The 9,610-nt window shown below is 40.1% G+C and overlaps 1 protein-coding gene across 1 annotated transcript in view; it reads right to left on the reverse strand.

Moving 5' to 3' along the window:
• The window catches only part of CCDC125 (coiled-coil domain containing 125), a 52,418-nt gene extending 42,832 nt beyond the window's left edge, over positions 1 to 9,586 (reverse strand). Inside the window, exon 1 of the mRNA XM_021007526.2 lies at positions 9,182 to 9,586. The gene's annotated coding sequence lies outside the window, so the exon portion shown is untranslated. The remainder of the gene's footprint in view (positions 1 to 9,181) is intronic.
• Positions 9,587 to 9,610: the final 24 nt, after the last annotated feature.

Genomic DNA, 9,610 nt, shown 5'->3' on the forward strand with positions numbered 1-9,610 from the left:
TCCTTCACTCTCAACCCCCATTTCTAATCAGTTGCCACATCTCTGGCATCTCTCTCCATTTAGAGCTTTTACCCTAGTTCAAAACCTCATAATTTATCACCTGGACTATCACTATAGCCTCCTGATTCGTCTCCTTATTTTGATTTCAGTCTCTTCCCTTTTCAATCCATCCTTCATGTAACTGCCAAATTGATATTTATAAAAAGCAGATCTGACAATGCCATTCTCTTCCTTCCCTTACTTAGAAAAGTCAAAAGCCTCTTGGATAAAACATAAACTCAAATCTATCATTTAAAGTTTACCACAATACACCTCCAACATACCTTTCCAGGAATGGTCCATGGTCCAGGAACAGACCAGGTATGGTCCATAGTATTGGCCACACTGAACAACATCAGTAAGTCTCTCCGCACCCCAATCCACCCTCCATTCAGTAGATAAACTGATTTTATTAAAGCACAGATCCAAACACCCCACCTAATCAATAAACCCTCACCTCACCCCAACCTAATCAATAAATTCCAGTGACTTCCTAGTGCCTTCATGAGCAAAGACAAAATGCTGTGTTTGGCATTCTAAGCCCTTCATACCTCTATACTTTACTTCTTCCCTTTCTCCGCTTTCTGTTTCTAGTTGTTCTCCATTCATGACATTCCATCTCACGCTTCTCCTCACTTCAATCTTATAGGATACCCATCACACCCTAAACTGTGTTCCCCTTCACAGCTCAAGTGCCAGCTCCTGAAGGAAGCCTTTCTTGATCTCTGAATTTATTAGCACTCTTTCCCTCTTAAAATTGCTTTATGTATAGTTTGTATTCATTGTGTATGTGTCATGGGGGGTAGGGGGGCGGGGCATCTCCAGTCATCATGATCTATATCTTCCCACCGGACTCAGATGGCTCTGGAGGAGAAAAGTGAGGCTGGTGACTTTGCACAGCCCTACCTCACTTAAATTTACCAATTCACTTGCAAGTCGTGACATCACCTTCCTGATGTCATGGTCCTCATTGAGAATTAAGGACAAATAACAATCATCCTCACCAGAAGGTAAACTCCTTGAGGACAGAGGTTATTTCTTTTACTTTGTATTCCTTATGTCTAGCATGGTGCTGTGCACTATTGAATTGAATTATGTGTTAGGAAGATTCTTGTTTGGTTATTTATAATATTATTTCAAAGGGAAAATGTGTTCTGAGATCCAAATAATTTACATACAAATATACTTTTGGAAAACAACCTCCTTTTTTTTAATTTTAAATTGGTGTTTTATTGCTACATTTTGTTTTCAGTCTCTTAAAAAATTTTATTTTTTCCCATTACATTAATTTGCAAATATGTACTCCCTCCGTATCTGGCAAGCAATGCCCTGTAAGATATTTTTTAAAAGCAAAAAATAGTTCAGCAAAATCAACACATTGACTCTATCTAACAGTACATGAAACATTCCATCCCCAAAATCTCCTAGCTCTTGAATGAAGGGAAGGAGGTGCCCTCATTTACGGGACCAATCTCAGTTATTATAATTATACAGCATTCAGTTTCATTTTTTATTGGAACATAACCTCTTTGTAAGTCAGGATTTTCCTACATTATTGGACAATTATTTTTCTCTGATTGTATCTTTATATTTACAAAACAGTTTTGTATATATTATCTCTTTGGGGTAAAAATTGAAACTAGTAATATAAAAACCAGTTGCAATGTGGTTTATCTATAACATGAGTACCAGTAGAGTTCATTAAAACCAACATCAAAAAAGAGTTATGCATTGTTTAAAAACTTAGCATGGGGGCAGCTAGGTGACACAGTGGATAGAGCACGGGCCCTGGATTCAGGAGGACCTGAGTTCAAATATGGCCTCAGACACATAACACTTACTAGCTGTGTGACCCTGGGCAAGCCACTTAACCCCACTGCCTAGCCAAAAAAATAAAAAATTAATTAATTAAAAATAAATTTTTAAAAATTAAAAAAAATAAAAACTTAGTATGTCATATTGTCAAGAACTAAAAACAAAATGAAATTGAGTTGCGCTTAACATTTCAAAAGCTTAATATTAGTTAAATTAAATATTATAAATATCATAGTTCATTTTAATATAATGAGAATATAAAATATAACCCCATGGACAGGAACAACTGTAAAAGTTTTCTTAGAAAGAATAGAATAAATGGGAGGGCAGGATAGGATTAAGGGAAATAGAGTTTAGTTTTTCACAAAATGTCTATTAAGGAAGTGTTTTTGCATAACCACACATGTACAACCTATATTGAGCTGCTTGCCTTTTTAATGAAGTGGGTGGGAAGGGAGGAAGGGAGAAAATTTGGAACTCAAAGTTTTAAAAACACATGTGTAAAAAAAATGTTTTCATATACAACTGGGAAATAAAAAATACAGGAAATGGGGTACAGAAGTCTATCCTGCTCTACAGGAAAATAGAAGGGGAAGGGGATAAGAGAAGGGAGGGGGGAGAGATAGAAGAGAAGGCAGACCAGGAGAAGGGGTATTCAGAATGCATGCCATCTTGGGGTGGGGGGAGGGGTGAGAAATTTGGAACTCAAAAACTTGTGGAAGTGAATATTGAAAACTAAAAATAAATAAATTTATATTTTAAAAAAAAGTTTTCTTAGAAGGGCAATAGAAGATAGCTTTCAGACAACTTAAATAATTTTCAACTTCGAATACCAAAACAGGTACTGACTGAATATATTTAACTTAAACAAAAAGCCATAATTATTTATTAATCCCATCATCACCTACTTTTCCCCCTCATGCAACTTTATTCATATGCACAGGCAAGCTAGGTGGCTCAGTGGATAGAGTACTGGGCCTAATGTGAGGGAGACTTAAGTTCAAATGTGGCCTCAGATGTTTCCTAGCTTTCTGACTCCAAATAAGTCACTTAACCTCCGTCTACCTCAGTTTCCTCAGCTGCAAACTGGGGATAATAAGAGCACCTGCCTCCTAGGGTTGTTGTAAGTATCCAATGAGATAATATTTGTAAAAAACTGAGTACAGTGGCTTATTCCTTTCCCTTTCCATTCTGTTATAAAGACATACCACACATCAACCATCCAACAAGCATTTAAACATTTACTATGTGTCAGACCCTGGGGATACAAAGATAAAAATGAATTACTGACTCTAAAGAAGCTTATATTTTGTTGGTGGAAAATGTACATATACATATTATTATATGTACAAGGTAATTTGGGTTGGGTAAGCATTATTCTCCCTTCCCCCCAATTACTGGCTTCTTTTCTAATTTTAGCTGCATTAATTTTGTTTGTTCAAAAAACTTCTTATTTGAACTTGTTCATTTTATCTTCTGTGATCCTCACAAAGGCATGCTTCACGTATTTAGTAGAAAGAGATCTTGTTTCAGATTCAGAACACTTAGGGTCTAGTTCCAGGTATACTATTCTACCTGGAACAAATGTCTTTATCAAATAGGGTTAATAAAATCTGCCATCTCCCTCATAGCCATGTTGTGATGATCAAATGAAGTGATATAAGTGAAAGTTCTTAGTATGTGATAAAGTTGTGTGCAAGTTTAAAATTATTTTTACGTATTGAATATAACTAAAATATTAAGTGAATTACTATATTCTAAGGAATTACCATATTTTTAACTCAAATTACTTACTATATAATTTAGGATTAAAAAAGATAAATTTAAAATTTAAGATGTTTTCTTGTGAAAAGATGTTTTCATAAATCTTCTAGAGAAATTGGTTTTCATTAATACTGAGATCCTTCCTAACTCAAACATTCTGTACTGAAAAATAAATATGTATATTTAAAACAATTATATTTGCCTGAGCCTGGGTGCTAGAATTCTATACAAGCGAAGTAGAAGTACTGGCAAGGCCTACCAAGGTTAGAAAGTACTTTCTAAGGACCAGCCTAGGCAAAGTTCAGAGAGGTTCATCACCAGAAGATTCCCTAAAATTCCTAGTGAATTATTTTGGTCACAGCAATTCACCAAATTGTCTACACTCAGGCCTGGTGGAATTATGATCTACATCTATGGAAAGAGTGCCCACATTGATGAAATCACGGCTCCTTGAACTGGAAAGTTATCCTATCAGTGAACATGGCTCCCAGCTCTCAGGAGAGAGGAGGCAGATAACAAGTGTGGAATGAAGTACATATTTTCAGACATGGGTAATATTTAGATTGGTTTTGCACTTTAACAGTATGTATCTGTTAGAGGGCAGGTAAGTGGCACAGGAGATAGAGAGCCAGGCCTGGAATCAGGAAGATTCATCTCTCTGAGTTCGAATCTGGTTTCAGACACTTATTAACTATGTGACCCTGGGCAAGCCACTTAACCCTTTTTGCCTCAGTTTCCTCATATGAAAAATGAGCTGGAGAAGGAAATGGCAAACTACTCCAGTATCTTTGCCAAGAAAACCCCAAATAGAACACAACTAAAATGACTGAACAGCAATCTGTTAGGAGGGAGGACTCTTTTGAGTGAGAGAGAGTATCACTGGGAAGTGACAATGATGTAAAAAGTGAGAAGAGAGCAACAATAAAGCACTTAAAAAGGAAAATGTGAATAAAAATAAAAGAACATTTTTCCTTTTAAATACTTCTTTGATTGAGAACACTTAATTTAACATCAACCTTTTTCTTTTTGGAATTTGCTACTCTTATAAAGAATGCAATTTAGGACAGCTTGGTGGCGAAGTGGATAGAGCACCAGACCTGGAGTCAAGAGGACCTGAGTTCAAATCCAGCCTCAGACCATCCACCTGACACTTACTAGCTGTGTGACCCTAGGCAAGTCATTTAACCCCAGCTGCCTTACCAAAAAAAAAATCCAATTCAATCTTATTTCTATTCATAAGCACTAACTTCTGATTAATGTACTTCCAACATTGTTAATCCTGTAAAAGGTAAATCCTTTTTTACATGAAACACATTGGGGATGGGGTACATACCCTTTATTATAAACAATACTACTAATAATAGCTAGCATCTATAATACAAATGTGAAATTTATATAAAACTTTAAAGTTTTAAAAACTATGTAAATGATCTCCTTTGATCCTCACAAGTCTGTGGGGTAGGCGAGATTATATCCTCCTTTTACAGACGAGGAAACTGTTGCATAAGGAAGGAGCATGTGTGAAATCTCTGAGAGAATGCGGCAGATTTAGGGTCAAAAGCAGGTCAGGGCCCCTGGGTAGGGAATCAAAGTTTAACCATTGGATCAAATCTCTTCTTCCTTACTTCCAGACTTATGGCCAAAGGACCCAGTCTAGATCAGCTCTGAGGGTAAAGGGAGAAATAGAGCCTAGAGGAAGATGTAATGTTTGCAAGAGTCTGTTGCAAGAGTGTCTAACAATTGGCTCTCTGGGGGGGAAATGTAAGCTGGACACACTTTTAAGTTTAGTCTATATTATTAACATTTTCTCCACCACTTTCTTAAGTTTAGACAATTAACAAAACAATCTAACCCTGATTTATAGCTTTTACCAACGAAAATTTATCAGCTGTCAACAGCAGTATGAGCTGGCTCCAGAATAGCTGCACTTGTGTGTCTGTGTCATAGCTGCTGAAGGAGCAAGAGGGAAAAGGATAGCAGAAAGCACACCAATTATGGTAGTGGGAAGAAATAAGGTTCCTGTGGCCATCTGCCATCACCATTATGAAAGGGAAGTTACATAAGTGAAACATATTTGTATAAGCTCAGAACTAACTATATATACAAATCCATGTTCAATGCTGGCCCTACTCATATGATAACGCCTTACTTTCCCTCCAAACCTATAATTTATTGGTATAAAGAACTCTCAGTGAGGACACTCACTTGCTCACTATTTCAGGCAGATGCCAGTCATGCCTCCCCTCACTCGCTACTCCCCAGTTATCTCCTTGAGAAACTTTTTGCAGCCTTGACATTAGGTCCAGAAACCGACTAGCCCAAACTTAGCATTCCAACTATCTGCATGCTCTGCTCCCTTCCCTTCCCCTTTACCAGTAGTCTCCTGCCCTGGTTTCCACCTCTAGCTCTGGGAACAGTAATCAAATCCACACTACCATTCCTGGAACGCACATATCAATTTTTTGGCCTCTGACTCCACTCCCTAGCCCTGTAACTTTCCAGACCAAAGTGCATTGTCTTCTCTATTAAAATGTAAGTTTCTTTTTAAAAAAAATTTTTTTTAGCCAATTGGGGTTAAGTGACTTACCCAGGGTCACACAGCTAGTAAGGGTCAAGTGTTTGGTCTGAGGCCAGATTTGAACTCAGGTCCTCCTGACTTCAGGGCCAGTGCTCTATACACTTCACCACCTCGATGCCCCAAAATGTTAAGTTTCTTGAGATCAAAAACTATTTTCACTTGTATCACCAGCCTTTAGGATACTACTTAACATATAGTCAGTCACCTCTTATTAAATGGTTTTTCATTCATTCATTCATTCAACAAATGCAGATCTGTATCTGTTCTGTCTGTAACTTAAGAGTCTTGGAGAGTTGCCCAGGGCACTGAGAGGTTAAGGGACTTGTCCAGGGTCATACAGCCAGGCTGGGTCAGAGGCAGGACCTGGACCTAGGTTTTGCTGACTCCAAGACTAGACCTTAATTCAAGACACTATGCTGCCTTTCATCCCCTATTAAGTTGTGTGATTTGAGAGGTACCCCAAAGTAATTCCCACATGTCTGTTATGGTGTTTGGAATGACAGAAGATATAGGAAAGAAATAGTTCAGCTCAAAATAAAGAACTTTCTAATACAGCTCTTAAGAAACGGAATGGATAGCTTTATGAGGCAGTAATATGTTTAAGCAGAGGTCTGGATGTTATGGGGAGCCTGTAAACCAGGTGATTTCTAAAGTCCTTCCAATTGTTTGAGTCTCTAACTTATTCATTTGAAGGTACTCTAGACCCTGGTTAAAATGAACAAAAAATGTGATCTAAAAGGGTAATATTTTTATTGGTTAGCAAACTTAGTTGGTCAGTATGAGTAACAGAAAGCAAAGTTTGATGGAATGTAATAGAGGACATGTAATCCAAATTAAGAGAAAGGAACTCTCAAAGGTCTCAAGCAAGGGCTGCCACAATAGAGAGTTCTAAACAAACCTGGAGCAGAACTACGGCACTGGTAATTCGAGGTTGGGGCTGAAGGTATCAAAGAGAAAGACAGAAAGGTGCTGAAAGACATAGACACACCCAAAAACAACTTCACAATTTTGCCTAGAACTACTTCTTTGAAATACTATGTAACAATTGCCTGTTGCAACATGGGTTGATCTGTACTAATTTCCTTTTAAGGAGTTAGTCCTCTAATATTAAATTGTAAACTTCTAGCACAGGGACTACTTCTCAACTAACTTTGCATCTCCCTCAGTGTCTAGGCATACAACAGGCACTTAACATCTGTCAGAATCAACTATGAATCAAGGCACAAGCTGCTCTGGGCCCACAAGATAGTAGTAGTACTCAAATAATTTTTCACCTTTTTATGGATCTTACAGAACAAGGACATAATGACCTTTTAGACCCGGCCTGCACAACATACGGCCCAGGGGCCATTTGTGACCTGCCAAAGGATTTAGGGTGGCCTATGAAAAATGTAAGGTTGCCACTGTGCACTCTCCTATTTGTCACATGACCCACGGCAACCAACCATTATCAGTCTGTCTCTAGTCTAACCTATCTGCTGCTCCAAGTTTAGCTTATTTTAATTTTGGCCCTTACCTACTGCCAAGTTGTGCTTTTAGACCACAGCAATTTTGACACATTTATGGCATCAGGAGATGTCTAGCCAAATGATTACGCTGGTTACATGTACATACTTAAATTGCTTCTATAGTTACACCAACAGTTCATATCTGCAACTTTGACATTATGTTGCACTATATCATCCTTACCAAAATTCTACAGGAATTTGGTGGACAGAATGAAAGGGATTTCACATGCATACTTTGAAAACTATTTAAAGATACCTCTGCATGAATAGAAATACCAGTTCAACAAATATAGTGCCTACTGTGTGAAGGCAATGGAGATATAAAGACACTTGATACTGTCCCTCATTCAAAGTAACATTCTTCTAGAGGAAGATACCATATGTAAACAATATTTAAGTATATGTAAAGCCCATATGAAGTTGAGTGTGATGGGGGTGGGGGAGCGGGAGATCAAAACTACTGTAAAAAAATTTCTGGGAAAAACATTTTGTGCTACAAGGATTAATGAGGGCTTCATGGAAGAAATGGTGCTTTGAAGGAAGTTTTCCTGGAAAGAAAAGGATTCTGAAAAGCTGAGAAAGGGGTCACATTCCTGGAACATAGGACAAACAACTTGCCAGTAATGCAGAAGCGGGCTGGATACAACGTGATGAATTGGGAAACTACAAGCAGCTCTTTTTTGGTTGTATTGGTACCCTGTGGAAGGTACAATAAAGCTGTCAAGAAAGACGAGTCAAATTGGGAAGCGTTTTAAATGCTAGTTAGGCAACAAGTATTATTATAAAGGTTTGCCAGGCTCCATGCTAAGTGCTGAGGGTTCAAAGAAAGTCCTCTATCTCAAAGAACTCACAATCTAATAGGGGAAACAACAACAACAACAAATAACTTCTATTTCATTTTATGGGCAATAGGGAGCCGCTGTGACTGCATTCTTGAGAGTGATATCTATCCTACCATAACGTTGCAGATAGAAAGGAAAAAGAAAATTCCTGCTACCTGGCCACTTATAGGGCAGAAGCAAGCAGCTACCAGCTCAACTTTGACACTTAGCACAACAGCTTCCCCAGGGCTCGCAGGGGCCTTCAGAAGCAGTGCTACCTATTCATCGGAACCACCTCGTTTCTTAAGTTTGACGAGTTTAAAACAGTGGGTTCCCCCCCATGTATTCACCGAAGACCAGACCACGGGAGTCTTCTTTAACTTGGGAAACTGGTGTGGGGGAGGCAGCCGTGCCTTCACCCCTTTCCAGTTCAACAGCCTAGTTTCCTGGGATCCTTCCTCCCTCTCCTCGCCGCCTCACTTCCCTAGGGGCCCCCACCTGTGCTCGGCCAGGCCCTGGCCCTTCTCCACTCTCACACACAGCCCACCACCGGCACTCGGGGAGGAGAGGGAAAGGGGTGGCAGAGGAAGTTCGGCAGCTGAGTCCCCCAGAAGCTTACCCCTGCCTAGCTGGCCCCTGGCCACACCTGCACTCACCTGGGCACGAACAGATCGGCCCCCGCCCTGCGAGTCCTGGGGGAAGGCAGTGCCCTTCCCGCTGCCCAGTTAGGCTGCGGCTGTTGCAGAGCTGCTCCCGGGCTGCCCACCTGGGCCAAGGCTACGTTCGCTCCGAACCCCCCGGGAAGTTCCCCGACCAGCACAGCGCCCCCAGCCCAGGGAGCACCGAGACGTTGGGCAAGGCCAGGCAAGGTGAGGTGGCAGGAAGATAAACTGGTGTTGCCTGAGAGGGTGTGCACACAGCTTCCTCTCCCGTTTTCCTGCCCGCCCTCGCACCCTGGCTTCCTTCCTTCGGGGGTACATCAGGCTCCGGAGATGTGGTGGGGGCGGGGGGAGTGGAGTTAGGAGGCTGAACTCGGTGCGAAGGTCTCCGGCCAAGACAGAAGGGTTTCTGAATGGGGGGGGGGG

Source organism: Phascolarctos cinereus, unplaced genomic scaffold (genome assembly GCF_003287225.1).
Source record: "Phascolarctos cinereus isolate Bilbo 61053 unplaced genomic scaffold, phaCin_HiC Scaffold_4;HRSCAF=312, whole genome shotgun sequence".
NCBI classification, from domain to species: Eukaryota; Metazoa; Chordata; class Mammalia; order Diprotodontia; family Phascolarctidae; genus Phascolarctos; species Phascolarctos cinereus.